The sequence below is a fragment of the Ovis aries genome, chromosome 6 (assembly GCF_016772045.2).
Source record: "Ovis aries strain OAR_USU_Benz2616 breed Rambouillet chromosome 6, ARS-UI_Ramb_v3.0, whole genome shotgun sequence".
Lineage (NCBI taxonomy): Eukaryota > Metazoa > Chordata > Mammalia > Artiodactyla > Bovidae > Ovis > Ovis aries.
The window spans coordinates 72,954,606-72,978,205 of NC_056059.1; the positions used below are offsets into that span (position 1 = coordinate 72,954,606).

Sequence of the window (23,600 nt, forward strand, 5' to 3'; positions counted from 1 at the left end):
GAGCTGCAGCACACCAGGCCTCCCTGTCCGTCACCAACTCCGGAGTTCACTCAGACTCACATCCATCGAGTCAGTGATGCCATCCAGCCATCTCATCCTCTGTCGTCCCCTTCTCCTCTTGCCCCCAATCCCTCCCAGCTATCAGAGTCTTTTTCCAATGAGTCAACTCTTTGCATGATGTGGCCAAAGTATTGGAGTTTCAGCTTTAGCATCATTAATTCCAAAGAACACCCAGGGCTGATCTTCAGAATGGACTGGTTGCAGTCCAAGGGACTCTCAAGAGTATTCTCCAACATCACAGTTCAAAAGCATCAGTTCTTCGGTGCTCAGCTTTCTTCACAGTCCAACTCTCACATCCATACATGACCACTGGGAAAACCATAGCTTTGACTAGATGGACCTTTGTTGGCAAAGTAATATCTCTGCTTTTGAATATGCTATCTAGGTTGGTCATAACTTTCCTTCCAAGGAGTAAGTGTCTTTTAATTTCATGGCTGCAGTCACCATCTGCAGTGATTTTAAGTTAAGTCGCTCAGTGGTGTCCAACTCTTTGCAACCCCATGGACTGTAGCCCACCAGGCTCCTCCGTTCATGGGATTCTCCAGGCAAGAATACTGGAGTGGGTTAAAGTCTGCCTCTGTTTCCACTGTTTCCCCATCTATTTCCCATGAAGTGATGGGAAATAGAAGAAGCTTAACTCTACTATTTATTTCTGTCACCTTTTAATCTTGAGTCTAGAAATCATTACATTCAAAGTTGAAACTGTTTTTTAGCTCAGTTTTCAAAATTGAAACTTTTTTAGCTCAATTTTTGAGTTGGTCATATAGCCTCGTGGTTCATAAACCATGAAAATGTTAACTGTAAGATCTTATTCTTTTCCACCATCCTGTTCTGTTCACCATCTGTTTCTCTGTAGGTAACCGCTGCTCTAGATTCTTAGCTCTCCAGATGCTTCATTTGTATTCAAGGAAATACAAATAATATTCTATTTTTCCTGCTTTTACAGACCAAAAGTGACTTCACACTTTTCTGTACTTTTAGTTTTTGCTTTATATATCTATATCCAAAAGAGTTTCATATCAGTACATAGAGAATATCCTAATTTTTTTTCACAGATACGTAGTTTGTATTGATGGACTATAAAGTTGTGTCTTGATGTATAGTTGGGTTATTTCCAGTCTTTTTCTGCTTCAGACAGTGCTGTAATGAGTAATCTTGTACATATCATTTTGTTCAATACAAGTATATTCTGTAGGATAAATTTTTAGGTATAAAATTTCAGGTTAGAAAATGGACACTTGTTACACAAATTATTAACATTTTGCTAAATGATTCCAAGCGACCACTGTAGTTGATTGTGTTAATTAATATTCTCATTAGCAATGTATAATAATCCTGTGGAAAAACAGTTAACGTTAGATCGGTGATCACATTTGCTCTAGCATTGAGTCTTCATTAAATTCCTGCTTGTGTCCTTTGATATCATTATTAGATATGCTCTCATCAGACACTTGTTTTTCAACTGGCTTCTTTTTATGTGAAATATTAGCTCTCTCTTGTCCTTGGGAAAACATGTTGAATATTTCCTTTTTCTTTAAGTATTTTAAGAAAATGATAAATGATTGATAAATCAAATGGACGTTTTTAAAACCTTATGTAAACCCTTTGGTAGTCAACACTGTTGATGACTTTTCCGTGAAAACTCCTTCCTTCCATCTGCTACATCCCTCTCACTTAATTCTCACCTGTGTGACTTTTTTTCTCATTCTTTTCTGCTGTTCGCATTATTCCTGGATGACTTCATTCACTCTCTGTAGCTTCGGTTACCATGTATTAGTGGATGACTTCTAAGTACAGTCGGCCCTCCATATGGGTGGGTTCAGCATCTGGAGATTTAACTAACTTTGGATGGAGAATATTTGGGAAGAAGGTTCCAGAAAGGAAAGTTCCAGGAAGGAAAATTTGAATTTACCTTGGGCTGACAAGTATTTATAGGCATGCTTTTAAAAATTTTGCTCCTCTTTATGTGCTTCACAATATTACATTCTTTATAGATTTAGCTTTATGACAACCCTGCATTGAGCAAGTCTATTGATGCCATTTATTAGACTGCATTTGTTCACTTCATGTTTCTGTGTCACATTTTGTCAATTCTTGCAATATTTCAGACTTTTTCATTATTATGTTTTTTATGGTGATCTCTGATCAGTGATCTTTGATGTTACTACTGTGAGTGGCTGAAGGGTCAGATAATGATTAGCATTTTTTCACAAAAAATGTATTTTAAAATTAAGGTGAGTACATTGATTTTTATTTTTAAAATTTTATTTATTTTTTGCTGTGCTGGGTCTTCATTGCTGTACAGGCTTTTCTCTAGTTGCACAGAGCAAGGACTACTGTCTAGTGGTATTTAGTGGCTTTGTAGTCTCATTGTAGTGGCTTCTGTTGTTACAGAGCATGGGCTCTAGGGTATGTGAGTGGCAGCGTGGGGGCTCAGTAGTTGCAGCCCCTGGGCTCTAGAACACAGGCTCTGTAGTTGTGGTGCACAGGTTTAGTTGCTGCATGTCATGTGGGATCTTCCCAGATCAGGAATTGAACCCACATCTCCTGTGTTGGCAGGCAGATTCTTTACCACTGAGCCACCAGGGAAGCCCCTACATTTTTTTTTTTTAGACATAATGCTTAGCAGACTATGGTGTAGTGTAAACATAGCTTTTATATGCCCAGCAGGCTTTCTTTCCTGTTCTGTTTCTATTTTTGTGCCAGTACCATACTGTTTTGATTATTGTGGCTTTGTAGTATAGTCTGAAGTCAGGGAGCCGGACTCCTCCAGCTCCATTTTTTCTTTCTCATGATTGCTTTGACTCATCTGGTTTATTTGTGTGTGTGTGTGTGTGTGTGTGTGTGTGTGTGTGTGTGTGTGTGTGTGTGTGTTTCCATACAAATTTAAAATTTTTTTCTAATTTTCTGAAAAATGCCATTGGTAATGTGATAGAGATTTCATTGAATCTGTAAATATCCTTGGGAAGTTCCAATCCAAGAACAGGGATTTTCTTGGATTGGAAATATTTGTGTCATCTTCCATTTCTTTTGTCATGTTTTATAGTTTGGGGGATGTAAATCTTTTGCCTTCTTAGATACGTTTATTCCTTTGTTTTACTCTTTTTGATGTGATGGTAAATGGGATTGTTTCTTGAGTTTCTCTTTCTGATCTTTTGTTGTTAGTGTATAGAAAAGCAAGAGATTTCTGTGTATGAATTTTGTATCCTACAATGTTACCAGATTCATTGATGAGCTCTAGTAGTTTTCTGGTAGTATCTGTAGGATTTTCTATGTATAGAATCATCTGCAAACAGTAACAGTTTTTCTTTTCCAATTTGGATTCCTTTTATTTCTTTCTCTACTCTGATTGCTGTGGCTAGGACTTCTAAAACTGTGTTCAATAAAAGTGGCAAGAGTGGACATCCTTGTCTTGTTTCTGATCATAGAAGAAATGCTTTCAGTTTTTCACCGTTCAGTATGATGTTAGCTATAGGTTTGTCATTTACAACCTTTGTTATGTTGAGGTAGTTTCCCTCTAAGCCCACTTCTGGGGGGTTATCACCATAAATGGGTGTTGAATTTTGTCAAAAGCTTTTTCTACATCTGTTGAGATGATCATTTGGTTGTTGTTAATCTTCTTCAACTTATAATGTGGTGAATCACACTGATTGATTTGTGGATATTGAAAAATCCTTACATCCCTGGGATAAATCCCACTTAATCATGGTGTATGATCCTTTTAATATATTGTTGGATTTGGTTTACTAGTATTTTGTTTAGGATTTTCTATGTTCATCAGTTATATTGGCTTGTAATTTTTGTGTGTGTGTGTGGTATCTTTCTCTGATTTTGGTATCAAGTAGATGGTGGCCTCATAGAATCAGTTTGGAGTGTTCCTTCCTCTGAAATATTTTGGAATAGTTTCAGAAGGATAGGTGTTAACTATTCTCTAAATGTTTGGTAGAATTCACCTGTGAAGCCATATGTTCCTGGACTTTTGTTTGTTGGAAGTTTTAAAATTACAGTTTCAATTACAGTACTTGTGATGGTGTATTCATATTTTTTATTTCTTCCTGGTTCAGTCTCAGAAGATTGTACCTTTCTAAGAAATTGCTCATGTATCCAAAGTTGCCCATTTTATTGGCTTATAGTTGCTTGTAGTAATCTCTTATGATCCTTTATATTTATGTGGTGTCCCTTGTAACTTCCCCTTTTTCATTTCTAATTTTTTTGATTTGAGTCCTCTTCCTTTTTTCTTGATGAATCTGGCAATAAGTTTATCAGTTTCCTTTATCTTTTCAAAAAACTGGATTTTAGTTTTGTTGATTTTTGCTATTTTTTGTCTCTATTTCATTTATTTCTGCTCTGATCTTTTAAAAAGAAACATTTTATTTTGTATTAGAGTATAGCATATTAACAATGTTGTGATAGATTCAGGTGAACAGTGAAGGGACTCAGCCATACATATACATTTATCCATTTTCCCCAAACTCCATTCCCATCCAGGCTGTGACATAAAATTGAGTTTCTGCTCTGATCTTTGTGATTTCTTTCCTTCTACTAAGTTTGGGTTTTGTTTGTTCTTTCTCTAGTGACTTTAGGTGTAAGGTTAGGTTCTTTATTTGAAATTTTCCCTATATCCTGAAGTTAAGATTGTATTAAAAGCAGAGACGTTACTTTGCTGACAAAGGTCCATATAGTCAAAGCTATGGTTTTTTCAGTAGTCATTAATGGGATGTGAGAGTTGGACCATAAAGAAGGCTGAACACCAAAGAATTGATGCTTTTGAGCTGTGGTGTTGGAGAAGACTCTTGAGAGTCTCTTGGACTGCAAGGAGATCAAGCCAGTCAATCATAAAGGAAATCAACCCTGAATATTCATTGGAAGGACTGATGCTGGAGCTGAAGCTCTAATACTATGGCCACCTGATGTGAAGAACTGACTCATTGGAGAAGACCCTGATGCTGGGAAAGATTGAAAGTAGGAAGGGAAGGGGACGACAGAGGTTGAGATAGTTGGATGGCATCACTGACTGAATGAATATGGGTTTGAGCAAGCTCTGGGAGATGATGATGGACAGCGAAGCCTGGCACGCTGGAGTCCATGGGGTTGCAAAGTAGGACACAACTGAGTGACTGAACGACAACAACAAGATTGTGTTCAACAACAAGACTGTGTTACTATAAACTTCCCTTTTAGAACTGTCTTTGCTGTATCCCATGGGTTTTGGATCCTTGTGTTTTAATTTTCATTCATTTTAATTTTATTTCTTCTTTGATTTGTTCAGTGATACATTGATTGTTTAGTAACATATGGTTTGGTCTCCATAAGTTTGTGTTTTTTACAGTTTTTTCTTGTAGTTGACTTTTAATCTCATAGCATTGTGGTCAGAGAAGATGCTTGATATTATTTCAGTTTTCTTAAATTTACTTAGGCTGCCCTAGTGGCCCAACTTGTGATCTATCCTGGAGAATGTTCCATGTGCACTTGAGAAGAATGTGTATTGTGCTGCTTTCAGATGTAATGTACTATAAATATCAACTAAACCCGGTGGTCTAATATGTCTATTAAGACCTTTGTTTCCTTATTGATTTTCTGTCCATTGATGTAAAGGGATTGTTAAAAGCCCCCCACTATTATTGTATTACTGTTGATTTCAGCTTTTATGACTGTTAGGATTTGCTTTCTATGTTGAGGTGCTTTTATGTTGGGTGCATATATATTTAGAAAGCTGAGACCTGGTGGCTTAGTCAGTAAGGAATCCTCCTGCAGTACAGGACACCTAGGTTCAATCCCTGGGTTGGGAAGATCCCCTGGAGAAGGAAATGGCAACACACTTCAATATTCTTGCCTGGGAAATCCCATGGACAAAGGAGCCTGGCAGGCTACAGCCCATGGGGTTCATATTTATAATTGTAATGTCTCCTTGGATTGATCCCTTGATTATTATGTAGCATCCATCATTGTCTCTTATAACAGTCTTTATTTATTTATTTTAAAAACTATTTGTTTATTTATTTGACTGCATCAAGTCCTCGTTGCAGCACTTGGGATTTTCGTTTCATCATGCATTATCTTTTGCTGTGGTGCATGGACTCTCTAGTTGCAGCAGACGGGCTCAGTAGTTGCAGTGTGGGGGCTTAGTTGCTCCGTAGCATGTGGGGTCCTAGTTCCCCAACCAGGCTTTGAACCGACATCCCCTGGATTGCAGGGGATGGACTACCAGCAAAGTCCTGGCATATGTATAGTTTTTATTTACTTGTGGTATATTAATTCTATTTTTGCCTCTGTTTTAAGAAAGTGATGAATTATAAAACTTAATGTCTATGGAATATGGCTTTTAACTCTGAAGAGTATCCATATTAGCAAAGTGGATTAATTTAGCCAATTTATATACCATCTTCTACTTAAAATGTCAATTTTGGTTTAAATGGAATCATCCAAGCTTTTATGGAAAAATATTATTTGCCTTCTTTATGTTCTTTGGTTTAATTTTAAGCCAAGATGTTTGCTGAAGTTTGAGTAAATTTACCTCTCCAAACCTACCCATCGGGAAAGAGATGGTGCTACTTCACCAGTGATGCCTCATGAAGCCAGGTTAAGAAATCTCATGTAAGAAAGAGTTATTTCAGCAGCTGATACCAAAATAAAATAAAAAATGTAATTTTAGTCAGTTGAGAGTTTTAGCAATTACCTTACTATTAGTTTGTGATCTACTTTTATTTTCTGGTCCTCTTCATGTTGATATTATAGAAATAGTCATTAAAGAAGGTAAAGAACAACTTCAGGTGCAGCATCAGAACACTTTCACGGTAAAACTCCAGTTATGTTGTATTCAATATACTGCCTATTCAATGGCTTAATAGATCATGATCCTTGTGAATTAAATGGATGCCCCTTGGATCCTGATGGCGCTTTCATTCTTAATGGATCAGAAAAGTATAGTAGCCTTATGTTAAAAAAAAAATTATACAATTAGTATTAGATTTATATTATGAAAGTTGAAATTAAAGTATAAGCCTTTATATAGATTAATCTGAAAATGGCATTTGAATTATTTAGGAGGGTGACAGCTGAATTTACATAACAAGGTTTTATTCAACTGCATATACTATGCACTAGAAATTTGGTTAGTTGTATGTTTCTGTGGAGCAGTTTTGCAAAATGGAGTTTATAAAGTTCAATAGTTGATGTTTCAGGGGGCCTATGTGATGACATTAAATTAAGATGCAGCTTTCACTGTTCTTTCTACTTCAAGGACCTTGTGGATTTTATGGCTATGACTCTTATTGTCCATGTAGGTTGTGATTGCTCAAGAGAAAATGGCAACACAGTCTATGTGTTTGCCAAAAAGGATTCTAAATATATCTACACAGGATAGTGTGGATCATGTCTAGAGATGTGGAAGTATCTCCGCAGAGGAGTGGGCCTGATTCCCTAGGGCCACGTTACCACACCTGTTTGTTCGTTAAGCTGTTCGAGGAGTCTTACTGGATTGTCTGGTTTCCCTTAGAGGCCCACCTACCCATGAATGCTCCCACCAAGGCCCTACACTCATCTTGATGCTGCTGCTAAATCACTTCAGTTGTATCTGGCTCTGTGCGACCCCACAGATGGCAGCCCACTAGGCTCCCCCGTCCCTGGGATTCTCCAGGCAAGAACGCTGGAGTGGGTTGCCATTTCCTTCTCCAATGCATGAAAGTGAAAAGTGAAAGTGAAGTCGTTCATTCGTGTCCTACTCTTAGCGACCCCATGGACTGCAGCCCACCAGGCTCCTCTGTCCATGGCATTCTCCTGGCAAGAGTACTGGAGTGGAGTGCCACTGCCTTCTCTGTCGCTGCCTACACTCATCTTGGTTCTCTTCAACTCCTTGCCTTTTTTCTGTAAGGTATAGTCCTTACAGAGACTTATAAACTAGTGACACTAGTTTATAATAAACTCTTAAGAGAATATTATAAATGCAAAAGGACTTCCCAGGTGGCACAGTAGAATCTGCCTGCCAGTGCAGGAGACAGGATTGGATCTCTGGGTCAGGAAGATCCCCTGGAGTAGAAAATGGCAACCCACTGCAGTATTCTTGCCTTGGAAAGTCCATGGACAGAGGAGCCTGGTGGGATACATGGGGTTCCAAACAGTCCTGAGATGACTGAGCAACACACATAAATGCAAAAAAAAAAAAATCTTCCTTTGTTTTTATCTTGAATGTTTTGAAACACTGAAATTTTGGGAAAGGATAGACTTTTTTTTTGTAGACTATCTTCAATTTGGATTTTTCTAAAATTTCTTTCTGATTATATACAATTTATACCATTTCTTGGCAGAACAAATCTAGAGGTCATATTGTGTGCTTCCCAGGACATCATATCAGGAGTCACATGATGTCATTATGTCCCATCATTGGTAATGTTAACTTCACAGTGGCAGCTATTAGGTTCTTCCACTGTAAAGTTACTATCTTTGTGGAAAGTTTTATTGAGTCTAGATAAATATGCATTTCCTTATCAGTCTTTTCCATTGATGATCTTTGTCTAAGGCGTAATTGATATTCATCAGTGGAAAATATTGATGAGAAAATGCATATTTATCTAGACTCAAAGCTGGGCTGGATGAAGCACAAGCTGGAATCAAGATTGCTGGGAGAAATATCAGTAACCTCAGATATTCAGATGAAACCACCCTTATGGCAGAAAGTGAAGAAGAACTAGAGCTCCTGATGAAAGTGAAAGAGGAGAATGAAAAAGTGGGCTTAAAGCTCAACATTCAGAAAACTAAGATCATGACATCTAGTCCCATCACTTCATGCAACTAGATGGGAAAACAATGGAAACAGTGACAGACTTTATTTTCTTGGACTCCAAAAGCACTGCAGATGGTGAATGCAGCCGTAAAATTAAAAGATGCTTGCTCCTTGGAAGAAAAGCTATGACCAACCTAGATAGCATATTAAAAAGCAGAAACATTGCTTTACAGAAAGGTCCATATGGTCAAAGCTGTGGTTTTTCCAGTAGTTATGTATGAATGTGAGAGTTAGACCATAAAGAAAGCTGAGCACGAAAGAATTGATGCTATTGAACTGTGGTGTTGGAGAAGACTCTTGAGAGTCCCTTGGACTGCAAGGAGATCCAACCTGTCCATCCTAGAGGAGATCAGTCCTGGGTGTTCATTGGAAGGACTGATGTTGAAGTTCAGTTCAGTTCAGTTCAGTTCAGTCGCTCAGTCATGTCCGACTCTTTGCGACCCCATGATTGTAGCACACCAGGCCTCCCTGTCCATCACCATCTCCCGGAGTTCACTCATACTCATGTACATCAAGTCAGTGATGCCATCCAGCCATCTCATCCTCTGTCGTCCCCTTCTGCTCCTGCCCCCAAGCCCTCCCAGCATCAGAATCTTTTCCAATGAGTCAACTCTTCGCATGAGGTGGCCAAAGTACTGGAGCTTCAGCTTTAGCATCATTCCTTCCAAAGAAATCCCAGGGTTGATCTCCTTCAGAATGGACTGGTTGGATCTCCTTGCAGTCCAAGGGACTCTCAAGAGTCTTCTCCAACACCACAGTTCAAAAGCATGAATTCTTCGGCGCTCAGCCTTCTTCACAGTCCAACTCTCACATCCATACATGACCACTGGAAAAACCATGGCCTTGACTAGACGGACCTTAGTCGGCTAAGTAATGTCTCTGCTTTTGAATATACTATCTAGGTTGGTCACAACTTTTCTTCCAAGGAGTAAGTGTCTTTTAATTTCATGGCTGCAATCACCATCTGCAGTGATTTTGGAGCCCCCCAAAATAAAGTCTGACACTGTTTCCACTGTTTCCCCATCTATTTCCCATGAAGTGATGGGACCGGATGCTGTGATCTTCGTTTTCTGAATGTTGAGCTTTAAGCCAACTTTCTCACTCTCCTCTTTCACTTTCATCAAGAGGCTTTTTAGTTCCTCTTCACTTTCTTCCATAAGGGTGGTGTCATCTGCATATCTGAGGTGATTGATATTTCTCCCGGCAATCTTGATTCCAGCCTTTGCTTCTTCCAGTCCAGCATTTCTCATGATGTACTCTGCATAGAAGTTAAATAAGCAGGGTGACAATATACAGCCTTGATGTACTCCTTTTCCTATTTGGAACCAGCCTGTTGTTCCATGTCCAGTTCTAACTGTTGCTTCCTGACCTGCATACAGATTTCTCAAGAGGCAGGTTAGGTGGTCTGGTATTCCCATCTCTGTAGGGGACCTAGGGCAGCAGAGAGGGTGAGGCCAGGCCCTTCACCTGCCTGGGGGAGGGGATGAGAACACCTGGGGTTAGAGCTGGGAGTAGGTCCCTAGGGGGTTAGAAGCAGCCTCAGGAAGCCTAAGAAAATGAGTCTTGTTGGCACCTGAGGCGCTCAGACCTGTCCATCCCTCTCAGGCCTTCCCAGCTCCTCATACACACCTCTTGTTCTCTGGCCCAAGCAAATGGCCGATGCTGCCTCCTCTCTGTGGTCCACTGGAGAAGGGAATGGCAAGCCACTTCAGTATTCTTGCCTTGAGAACCCCATGAACAGTATGAAAAGGCAAAATGATAGGATACCAAAAGAGGAACTCCCCAGGTCAGTAGGTGCCCAATATGCTACTGGAGATCAGTGGAGAAATAACTCGAGAAAGAATGAAGGGATGGAGCCAAAGCAAAAACAGTACCCAGTTGTGGATGTTGAAGTTGAAACTCCAGTATTTTGGCCTGATGTGAAGAGCTGACTCATTTGAAAGGTCCCTGATGCTGGGAAAGATTGAGAACAGGAAGAGAAGAGGACAACAGAGGGTGAGATGGTTGTATGACATCACCGACTCAATGGACATGAGTTTGGGTAAACTCCAGGAGTTGGTGATGGACAGGGAGGCCTGGCGTGTTGTGGTCCATGGGGTCACAATGAGTGAGACACAATTGAGCAACTGAACTGAACTGAACTGAACTGAATAAAACTTTGCACAAAAGTAGTAACTTTATTTTACAGTGGAGGAACTGAACAGCTGCCACTGTGAGGAAATCTCTTCTCCCTGTGGCTGTGTATGTATAGATGCAAAAAAAAATTTATTGTTAATCTTTAGTTATAGCTTATTATAAAGTTACTAAGTAAAAAATGCTTTGGTTTTACATTTTAGTGAAATCAAGACTTTTGTTAATGGCTGCTGAACTGGAATACATAAACATCTTGAACAGCATATGAACACTCTGTGGAAATTATGGTATCGGATGGACATCACTGTGTCTTAAGTAAGAGTCTTTAATTAACTAAGATCTGTGGGATTTCCAAACACAGCATAAGACTAGTGAAAATTATCTTTGTATTTGTATCTTTCTTAAACTGGTTTCCTTTGAACTGTAAAATGTAGTTAAAAGTTTAAGTGATATTTTGAGCTAAATTTAATTATAAGATATTGCTTGCTTTATTGCTTGAGATATATGCATCTAAATTTTTGACATGTAATTTGTTATTAAATTATATTTTAGAACTCAAATTATATTTTAAAGTAAAAAATTCTTTTGAGAATCTTTGTGTAAAGCTGACAACAATATTTTTAAAAAAGGAATGAGGAACTTCTCTGGTAATCCAGTGGTTAAGAATCTACAGAGGGCGCAGGTTCAATCCCTGGTCAAGGAACTAAGACCCTGCATGCAGCACAGCTTAACCAAAAACTTTTTTAAAAAGAGAGAGAAACAGAGAAAAATGAATTAGCATTCTATGATTTCCCCTTTGTCTTATTCCAGAGATTCATTCATGAAATATGATACACCTCTAGATTTTCTCATGTTTAGATAGCTGTTAAAGTACCCTGGGATTAGGGTGAATTTTTTTTAATCATTAAAATAGAATATGAGTTCTATTCCTTTCCAAAATAGGGCTTTTTCTTTTAGCATGCTGTATTGAGGGATAGGGCTCAGGCTTTTGATTCTCTCAAATATGCATCTTGGAGTCTGTTTTGGTGAAAATGGGTTTAGAGAGAAACTGTAACACACTTTAGCCAGAGCTGGTCTTCTGTCTATGTGGCAAAGCAGAGAATTGAGATTTGGCTGCTCCAGGTCATGCTCCAGTGGATGATAGACCCTGAGTTTTGACCTGAGTGTTTTCATAGCTTGAAGTTTAGGAGCAGCATGCTTCACTTGCAGGGATAAGAGAAAGCCTGATAACCAACATTGGCTGTGTTTTTATGACCGAGAACTTACTGTTAATGTGTGTATTTCTGAAGAGAACTGCCTTCAGCTGTTCTGTGTTCTCTAGGGTAAAATTAAGTTCTTCATATTGTTTTAGGCCTCTTTACCTTTCCATGGACAAACTCCTTCAACCTGGAATGCTTGTGCAACCTATTTCCCATGCCTCCTCAAAAATGGGTAATAGGAAGAGGGGTGCTTATTACTTTTTTCAGGTAAATCTCACTAATTCTGCAAAACTTTAGTATTGACTCGTCTTCTTCAGTATACTTTACCTGACCCCCCAGTTTGATTTAGATCAGAGATTGGCAGATATTTTCTGTGAAGGGTCAGATATTAAATATTTTAGTCTTTGTTCACCTTACAGTATCTGTTGTGTATTCAGCCCTGCCATTGTAGTGAAAAGCAGCCATAGACAATACAGAAACCAATTAAACTTTATTTACAACAGTAGGTGGCAGATTTGGCTTGCAGGCTATTCTCTGAGCCCCTGATTTAGACCTATCTCTGTGACTGTATATGACATCTTTTCCTTAAATAATTTCTGACAGAATGTGTACACCAGATGGTAATTATTGGTATATATGCCTACTTCACTCACTATACTATTCACTTCTCGGAGGCAGAGAATGTGTCTTAATAGGACTTTGTATTTTCAGCTCTGAGCATGGTGCCTGACACGTAGTGTCTGACAGCGAGTGTTTGTTGAACCTCTAAATGGACCCTGTGTCCTTGGACTGGGCTCGTTAATCTCCTGTTGAAGAGCGTTAGGAGACTCTGAGTAGGAATATTGTGTTTATTTTTCATGAGTCTAGTACTTTTCTCCTCCTTCATATTTTCTGACAACCAGAGGTCCTCATTTTGCTGGTTTCGGATAGACTTTCCTGTCAGTAGTCCTTTCTAGACCTACTGAAACTCATATATTTCCTTTGGAGCACATGATACTGTTTAGTCTTCAAGGAGAACACAGCTCACTTTATTTCTTCCTGTTAAGACAACAGTTATATTCTGTTAGCTCTATTGTAATATAATATTCTACGTTCTATTCTGAGTTCTCTAAGGATTCAAAGCAGGCATTTGAGAATGCCACTCATGCTGTTTTGGCTCCCAGTGTTTCATCTTAGGTTGTTTTCTATGGATAGAAAGGGGGCTAAGAATGTAGCACATTTTCTGTTTCTTGACTTTGGACTCTGGGAGAATTTGATGTTTTTGCTCAAGCTTTTATGATTTACTGTTGTTTTTACACTTACTAATCCAAGTCTTTTCCTAATAAACCTGATCTTTTTTAAATAAAAGTGTCCAGATGTGATTTTACTTTTTTAAAGTACTATTGTGGAAAAATGCTATTTTTCTATTTTCCAACTAACCGGCAGTTCATTTCTTAGTTGACTTCCAAGATTATATATTAGATATAAATAATTCACTGGAAATTCTTATTTGTTTCCTTTTTGACTTGTATCTTTATGTATGCATGCATTCGTGCTAAGTCGCTTCAGTCGTGTCTGACTCTTTGCAACCCTATGGACTTTTAGCCCTCCAGCCTCCTCTATCCATGGAATTCTTCTGGCAAGAATACTGGAGTGGATTGCCATGCTCTCTTCCAGGAAATCTTCCCGATCCAGGGATCGAACTGGTATCTCTTGTCTCCTGCTTTGGCAGGCAGGTTCTTTACCACTAGTACCACCTGGGAAGCCCATCTTGATATACAGATACTTCAGAATCTGAAATGCTCTTAATAATTATTATGTCCTCTATTGCATATTTTCATGGAATATATTTTCTAGTGCTTCCTAGTAGAAATAAAGTATAAGTTATATAAGCAATTAAAATTTTTCTAGTTAGCCATACTAAACTAAAAAAGAGATAGATGAAAATAATTTTAGTTGTGGGGAGGGAGGTGGGAGGGGGGTTCATGTTTGGGAACGCATGTAAGAATTAAAGATTTAAAAATTTTAAAAATAAAAAACTAAAAAAAAAAAGAAGAAAATAATTTTAATAATATTTTTATTTGACATGATAATCCAAATTTCAACATATAATCAATGTAAAAATTATTGAGATTTTATATATTTTGTGTGTATGTGATATATCTTTGAAGTCCAGTGTAGAGTTTATACCAACAACATAATTCATTTCAGAATGGCCATATTTCAGGTGCCCAGTGATGACCTATGGCTAGTGACTGCTCTGTTAGACAGCTTGACTGTAGACCATTTGTCTGATAGGTGATTGTGACTGGGAGTTAAGTTATAGGCTTATAACTGGGAAAGCCTGATCAAGGCAGAGTGATATAGGGCTGACTGTTGAAAGATTACAGAGTAAAGTACGTATAATTTTCAAAGAGGCAAAATAAGAAATTGTCATATACTGTTGACCCTTAAGCAACACAGGTTTAAATTACATGGTTTCACTTATATGTGGATTTTTTTTTTTTTTTTTTTTTTGCTACACCACGTGGCATATGAGATCTGACCAGGGATTGAACCTGTGCCCCCTGCAGTGGCAGCATGGTCTTAATCATTGGACTGCCAGGGAAATCCCATATGTGGATTATTCTCAATAAACAGATTAGAAAATTATCTGGAGATTTGGAACCATTTGAAAAACATCACAGACTAGCCATGTAACCTAGAAATATTGAAAAAATTAGAAAGATATGTCATGAATGTATAAGATATATTTAGATACTAGTTTATTTGATCATTTTCTACCATAAAATATACAGTAATCTATTATAAGAAGGTAAAATTTACCAAAAGGAGTGCAACGACTTATAGACAGTACATGAGCCACTTACCATCAAGTAAAATGTAAACATGTAAAGATGCAATATTAAATCATAACTGCATAAAATTAAATGTCATGTACTATTATAATTAATCTTTTAATATTGTGGTAAGCTCAAGTGTGTTTTGTTTTTTGTTGCTGTTTAGTTGCTAAGTCATGTTCAACTCTTTTGCAACCCATGGACTGCACCCCAGGAGGCTCCTCTGTCCATGGGATTCTTCAGGCAAGAATACTGGAGTGGGCTGCCATTTCTTCCTCTGGGGATATCTGCTTTAAATGCCATGAGACACTAATCATTTCCACGTGAGCACTTCATCTTTCCAGTAAATTGCATATCACAGTAAAAAGTGATCTCTTGCAGTTCTTGTATATTTTTCTTTGTGTTTAATGCGACACTGTAAACCTTGAATAACACCATGAGACCAATATGAAGTGCCACTAGTGATTCTAGAAATGCTCCCATGAAGCAGAGAAAAGTCATGACATTTCAAGGAAGAGCTGAATTGCTTGATATGTACTGTAGATTGAGGTCTGCAGCTGCAGTTGCCAGCCATTTCAAGATAGATGAATCCAGCATAAAGACCATTGTAAACAAAGAAAAAGAAAGGAAATATGTGAAAACATCATTACACCTATGCCAGCATGCATGCAAATGTACCTTTTTTGAAATAACTTTTTATCTTATATCAAAAATGCAGCTTTTATGTGGGTGTAGAATTACTATAAGAAAAGCATATCTACTAATATGATTTGAGAAAAAGCAGTCATTATTATATGATGACTTAAATGGAAAGTGAAGGATCTTAATGCCACCAAGGGTTGATTTGATCATTTTAGAAAGGGGTTTGACTTAAAACATGTCAAGATAACAGGAGCAGCAGCTTCTGCTGACCAAGAAGCAGCAGATAAGTTCCCAGGCACCATTAAGAAAATCATTGAGGAGGAAAAATAACAGGCTAAACAGGTTTTTAATGTAGACAAAAAGAGCCCTCTTCTCGGTGGAGGGGGGTCGGGGGGAAGTGCCACAAAGGACATTTACCAGTAAGGAAGGGAAGCGAATACTAGTTTTAATTCAGGAAGGGATAGGCTAACTCTCCTGTTATGCACAAATGCAGTGGGGTTTAGGATAAGGACTGCCCTTATCTATAAGATCCCTGGGTCAGGAAGATCCTCTGGAGAAGGAAATGGCAACCCACTCCAGTACTCTTGCCTGGAAAATCCCATGGACGGAGGAACGTGGTAGGCTACAGTCCATGAGTTCGCAAAGAGTTGGACACAACTGAGCGACTTCACTTTACCTATAAAGCTGCTGACCCACAAGCCTTGAAGGGAAAAGATAAAATACTTGCTGCCAGTGTTTTGGTTGTACTGCAACAAGGAAGCCTGGATAATGAGAACCCTTTTCTTAGATTGGTTCTACTGATGCTTTGTCCTGGAAGTCAGTAATTACATAGCAAGTAAAGAACTGCCTTTTAAAGGTTTATTTTTATTGGACAGTACCCCGGCCATGCAGAACCCCATGAATTCAACACTGAAGGTATTGAAGTGGTCTTGCTGCCTCCAAATACATCTCTAATTCATTCCTATGATCAGGAAGTCATAGGGACCATTATGGCTCATTACACGTAGTACTCTATGTAAAGGATTATCAATGCTATGGGAGAGAACTCCATGGAAAGATCATGGAAGTCTGGAAGGACTTACACGATTGAAGATGCCATCATCATAGGAAAAGCTGTGAAGACCATCAAGCCCAAAGCAATAAATTCTTGCTGGAGAAAACTGTGTCCAGATGTTGTGTATGACTTCACAGGATATGCAACAGAACCAGTCAAGGAAATCATGAAGGACATTTTGGATAATGGCAAAAAAGCTGGGGGTGAAGGGTTTCAAGATAGGGATCTTAGAGAAATTCAAGAGCTAATAGGCACGATACAAGAGGAATTAGCAAGAGATGACTTGGACAGAGTGCTTCCGAACCAGTGCCACATGATGAGGAGAAAGACACGGAAGAAGGAAGCAGCAGTGCCAGGAAACAAACTGACATTAGACTAACTAGGAAGAGAGTTCTCATCATTAAAAACTGCTTTTGACTTCTTTTACAGCATGGACCTTTCTATGCTACTGGTGCTAGAACTAAAGCACAGTGGAAGAAGGATTCATACTTTATAGAAACATTTATAGAAAAATAAAAAAGCAAAAAAGTCAGAAATCAGGGTGTATTTCCATCAAGTTAAACCCAGTGTACCTGCCTCTCCTGCTTCCCCTCCCATACCTGGGACAGCAAAACCAATCCCTCCTCACTCCTCCTCAGCCTAGTCAATATGAATCAGAGACACCTAGGATAAAGACCTTTGTGATGATCCACTTCCACCTAGTGAACAGTAGATAGTCATCATGTCCTACAGGTAATCAACCTATCTGTTATGTATGTTTGTGAGTTCTCGTGTGAAAGTCTAATAACTACTGCAAGAACTGTATGAGATGTGTCGTCGCTATCATCGTCACCTAAGGATTCACCATATAGAACATCACGTGCAAGACTTGTGTTGAAGTGATAGCCTGCCTTATATAGGAATAAGGTAAGTGGCATTTAATACTAATAATGTGTTAGTTTTCCTACTGCTTCATAAATTTGCTTTCAAAGAATTACATTATCATATAGTATGCGTTTCTCTCCCTTCCAATTGGAGAACCTGTATATCAGCCTGTTGTCATAGGTAGGTGGATTTTTTTTTTTAATGTTTAACAGTGTTTCCAATACTGTATTATGAGTATGACTGCAATACTGTATACCATAAAAGTTTTATAAGGATTCATTCACTGTGTCTAAGCTAGGCCACTGTGAAGCAATTATATCAATTACACTAAGCTTACCATAAAGTAGTCATATTGCTGCTGCTTCATTATCAGTGCATGAGTCTTTATATCTGTGAATATATAATATATAAATGTGAATGTGTTCTTCATGTTGTCTTTTCATTTGTAATGTCTAGAATTAGTAATTCATATTGTATCTACAGTGCTTTATCTCATATGCATAGTATGGATATAGGTGCTGATAGATAAGTAATCTTGTAAACAGATGACACTAACTTGTGGTATCAGTATTGATAGTCTCTAGTTTACTAAAAGAGTACAATCAGTCAGTTCAGTCACTAAGTCATGTCCAAATCTGCGACCCCATGGACTGCAGCATGCCAGCCTTCCCTGTCCATCACCAACTTCCAGAGTTTGCTCAAACTCATGTCCATTGAGTCAGTGATGCCATCCAACCATCTCACCTTCTCTTGTCCCCTTCTCCTCCTACCTTAAATCTTTCCCAGCATCAGAGTCTTTTCCAATGAGTCAGTTCTTTGCATCAGGTGGCCAAACTATTGGAACTTCAGCTTCAGCATTAATCCTTCCAGTGAATATTCAGTACCGATTTCCTTTAGATTTGACTAGTTAGATCTCCTTGCAGTCCACGGGACTCTCGAGTCTTCTCCAGTACCACAGTTCAAAAGCATCAATTCTTCGGCGCTCAGCTTTCTGTATGGTCTAACTCTCACATTCATACATGACTACTGGAAAAACCACAGCTTTAACTATATGGACCTCTCTGTAAAGTAATGTCTCTGCCTTTTAATATGCTGTTTAGGTTGGTCATAGCTTTTCTTCCAAGGAGCAAGCATCTTTTAATTTCATGGCTGCAGTCACCATCTGCAGTGATTTTAGAGTCCAAGAAAATAAAGTCTGTCACTGTTCCCATTGTTTCCCCATCTATTTGCCACGAAGTGATGGGATTGGATACCATGATCTCAGTTGTTTGCATTGTTGAGTTTTAAGCCAGCTTTTTCACTCTCCTCTTTCACTTTCATCAAGAGGCTCTTTAGTTCCTCTTCGCTTTCTGCCATAAGGGTGGTGTCATCTGCATATCTGAGGTTATTGATATTTCTCCTGCAATCTTGATCCCAGCTATTCTTCATCCAGTCCAGTATTTTGCATGATGTACTTTGCATATAAGTTAAATAAGCAGGGTGACAATATACAGCATCGACATACTCCTTTCCCAATTTGGAACCACTCAGTTGTTCCATGTCCAGTTCTAGCTGTTGCTTCTTGACCTGCATACAGATTTCTCAAGAGGCAGAAAAGATGGTCTGGTATTCCAATATCTTGAGGAATTTTCCACAGTTTGTTGTGAACCACACAGTCAAAGGCTTTATGTAGTCAATGAAACAGAAGTAGATGTTTTTCTGGAATTCTCTTGCTTTTTCTAGGATCCAGCACATATTGGCAATTAGATTGCTGATTCCTCTGCCTTTTCTAAATCCAGCTTGAACATCTGGAAGTTCTCGGTTCATGTACTGTTGAAGCCTAGCTTGGAGAATTTTGAGCGTTACTTTGCTAGCATGTGAGATGAGTGCAATTGTGTAGTAATTTGAGCATTCTTTGGCATTGCCTTTCTTTGGGATTGGAATGAAAACTGACCTTTTCCAGTCCTTTAGCCACTGCTGAGTTTTCCAAATTTGCTGGCATATTGAGTGCAGCAGTTTCACAGCATCATCTTTTAGGATTTGAAATAGCTCGACTAGAATTCCATAACCTCCACTAGCTTCTTTTGTAGTGATTCTTCCTAATGCCCACCTGACTTCGCACTCCAGGATGTCTGGCTCTAGGTGAGTGATCACACCACTGTGGTTATCTGGGTCATTAAGATCTTTTTGTATAGTTCTGTGTATTCTTGCCACTTCTTCTTAATATCTTCTGCTTCTGTTAGGTTCATACCATTTCTGTCCTTTATTGTGCCCATCTTTGCATGAAATGTTCCCTTCTAATTTTCTTGCAGAGATCTCTAGTCTTTCCCATTCTATTGTTTTCCTCTATTTCTTTGCATCAGTCACTTAGGAAAGCTTTCTTGTCTCTCCTTGCTTTTCTTTGGAACTCTATTCAGATGGATATATCTTTCCTTTTTTCCTTTGCCTTTCACTTCTCTTGCTTTCTCAAATATTTGTAAGGCCTCCTCAGACAACCATTTTGCCTTTTTGCATTTCTTCTTGGTGATGGTTTTGATCACTGCCTCCTATACAATGTTAGAAACCTCCTTCCATAGTTCTTCAGGTACTCTATCAGATCTAATCCCTTGAATCTATTTGTCACTTCCACTGCATAATCATAAGGGATTTGATTTAGATCATACCTGAATGGTCTAGTGGTTTTCCCTACTTTCTTCAATTTAAGTGTGAATTTTGCAATAAGTAATTCATGGTCTGATCAGAAACAATAAAACTCCTAGAGGAAAACATAGGCAAAACACTCTCTGACATAAATCACAGCAGGATCCTCTATCACTCACCTCCCAGAGTAATGGAAATAAAAACAAAAATAAACTAATGGGACCTAATTAAACTTAAAATCTTTTGCACAACGAAGAAACTATAAGCAAGGTGAAAGACAGCCTTCAGAATGGGAGAAAATAATAGCAAACAAAGCAACTGACAATCTCAAAAATATACAAGCAGCTAGCTCCTGCAGCTCAACTCCAGAAAAATAAACAACCCAATAAAAAAATGGGCCTAAGAACTAAACAGACATTTCTTCAAAGAAGACATACAGATGGCTAATAAACACATGAAAAAAATGCTCAACATCACTCATTATCAGAGAAATGCAAATCAAGACCACAATGAGGTACCATCTCGTGCCAGTCAGAATGGCTGCTATCAAAAAGTCTACAAACAAAAAATGATGGAGAGAGTGTGGAGGAAAGGGAACCCTCTTACACTGTTGGTGGGAATGCAAACTAGTACAGCCACTATGGAGAACAGTGTGGTCAGTTCAGTTCAGTCGCTCAGTCGTGTCCAACTCTTTGTGACCCCATGATTGTAGCACACCAGGCCTCCCTGTCCATCACCAACTCCTGGAGTTCACTCAAACTAATGTCCATTGAGTCCGAGATGCCATCCAGCCATCTCATTCTCTGTCGTCCCCTTCTCCTCCTGCCACCACTCCTTCCCAGCATCAGAGTCTTCCAGTGAATCAACTCTTCGCATGAGGTGGCCAAAGTACTGGAGTTTCAGCTTTAGCATCATTCCCTCCAAAGAAATCCCAGGGCTGATCTCCTTTAGAATGGACTGCTTGGGTCTCCTTGCAGTCCAAGGGACTTTCAAGCGTCTTCTCCAATACCACAGTTCAAAAGCATCAATTCTTCGGCACTCAGCCTTCTTCACAGTCCAACTCTCACATCCATACATGACTACTGGAAAAACCATAGCCTTGACTAGACAGACCTTTGTTGGCAAAGTAATGTCTCTGCTTTTGAATATACTATCTAGTTGGTCATAACTTTCCTTCCAAGGAGTGTCTTTTCATTTCATGGCTGCAATCACCATCTTCATTGATTTTGGAGCCCAAAAAATGAAGTCTGACACTGTATCCACTGTTTCCCCATCTATTTCCCATGAAGCGATGGGACCAGATGCCATGATCTTTGTTTTCTGAATGTTGAGCTTTAAGCCAACTTTTTCACTCTCCTCTTTCACTTTCATCAAGAGGCTCTTTAGTTCCTCTTCGCTTTCTGCCATATGGGTGGTATCATCTACATATCTGAGGTTATTGATATTTCTCCCAACAATCTTGATTCCAGCTTGTGCTTCTTCCAGCCCAGCGTTTCTCATGATGTACTCTGCATAGAAGTTAAATAAGTAGGGTGACAATATACAGCCTTGACGTACTCCTTTTCCTATTTGGAACCAGTCTGTTGTTCCATGTCCAGTTCTAACTGTTGCTTCCTGACCTGCATACAGATTTCTCAAGAGGCAGGTATTCCCATCTCTCAGAATTTTCCACAGTTTTATTGTGATCCACACAGTCAAAGGCTTTGGCATAGTCAATAAAGCAGAAACAGATGTTTTTCTGGAACTCTATTGCTTTCTCCATGATCCAGCAGATGTTGGCAATTTGATCTCTGGTTCTTCTGCCTTTTCTAAAACCAGCTTGAACATCTGGAAGTTCATGGTTTGCATATTGCTGAAGCCTGGCTTGGAGAATTTTGAGCATTACTTTACTAGCATGTGAGGTGAGTGCAATTGTGCGGTAGTTTGAGCATTCTTTGGCATTGCCTTTCTTTGGGATTGGAATGAAAACTGACCTTTTCCAGTCCTGTGGCCACTGCTGAGTTTTCCAAATTTGCTGGCATATTGAATGCAGCACTTTCACAGCATCATCTTTCAGGATTTGAAATAGCTCAACTGGAATTCTATCACCTCCACTAGCTTTGTTCATAGTGATGCTTCCTAAGGCCCACTTGACTTCACATTCCAGGATGTCTGGCTCTAGGTGAGTGATCACACCATCGTGATTATCTGGGTTGTGAAGATCTTTTTTGTATGGTTCTTCTGTGTATTCTTGCCACCTCTTCTTAATATCTTCTGCTTCTGTTAGGTCCATACCATTTCTGTCCTTTATTGAGCCCATCTTTGCATGAAATGTTCCCTTGGTATCTCTAATTTTCTTGAAGAGATCTCTAGTCTTTCCCATTCTGTTGTTTTCCTCTATTTCTTTGCATTGATCACTGAGGAAGGCTTTCTTGTCTTTCCTTGCTATTCTTTGAAACTCTGCATTCAGATGCTTATATCTTTCCTTTTCTCCTTTGCTTTTTGCTTCTCTTCTTTTCACAGCTATTTGTAAGGCCTCCCCAGATAGTCATTTTGCTTTTTTGCATTTCTTTTCCATGAGGATGGTCTTGATCCCTGTCTCCTGTACAGTGTCACGAACCACTGTCCATAGTTTATCAGGCACTCTATCTATCAGATCTAGTCCCTTAAATCTATTTCTCATGTCCACTGTATAACCATAAGGGATTTGATTTAGGTCACACCTGAATGGTCTAGCGGTTTTCCCTACTTTCTTCAATTTAAGTCTGAATTTGGCAACAAGGAGTTCATGATCTGAGCCACAGTCAGCTCCCGGTCTTGTTTTTGCTAACTACATAGAGCTTCTCCGTCTTTAGCTGCAAAGAATATAATCAATCTGATTTTGGTGTTGCCCATCTGGTGATGTCCATGTGTAGAGTCTTCTCATGTGTTGTTGGAAGAGGGTGTTTGCTATGACCAGTGCGTTCTCTTGGCAAAACTCTATTAGCCTTTGCCCTGCTTCATTCCATATTCCAAGGCCAAATTTGCCTGTTACTCCAGGTGCTTCTTGACTTCCTACTTTTGCATTCCAGTCCCCTATAATGAAAAGGACATCTGTTTTGGGTGTTAGTTCTAAAAGGTCTTGTAAGTCTTCATAGAACCGTTCAACTTCAGCTTCTTCAGCGTTACTGGTTGGGGGATAGACTTGGATTACTGTGATATTGAATGGTTTGCCTTGGAAACAAATAGAGATCATTCTGTCATTCTTGAGATTGCATCCAAGTACTGCACTGTGGACTCTTCTGTTGACCATGATGGCTACTCCATTTCTTCTAAGGGATTCCTGCCTGCAGTAGTAGATAGAATGGTCATCTGAGTTAAATTCACCCATTCCAGTCCATTTTAGTTCGCTGATTCCTAGAATGTCGACATTCCCCCCTGCCATCTCCTGTTTGACCACTTCCAATTTGCCT

The 23,600-nt window shown here is 39.0% G+C and overlaps 1 protein-coding gene across 1 annotated transcript in view; it reads left to right on the forward strand.

Annotated features, from left to right (window-relative positions):
* LOC101111099 (RE1-silencing transcription factor-like) overlaps positions 1-23,600 on the forward strand; it is a 122,580-nt gene that overhangs the window by 2,326 nt on the left and 96,654 nt on the right. Inside the window, exons 2-5 of the mRNA XM_060417148.1 lie at positions 11,176-11,287; positions 12,324-12,438; positions 13,756-13,856; positions 15,157-17,592. The gene's annotated coding sequence lies outside the window, so the exon portion shown is untranslated. The remainder of the gene's footprint in view (positions 1-11,175; positions 11,288-12,323; positions 12,439-13,755; positions 13,857-15,156; positions 17,593-23,600) is intronic.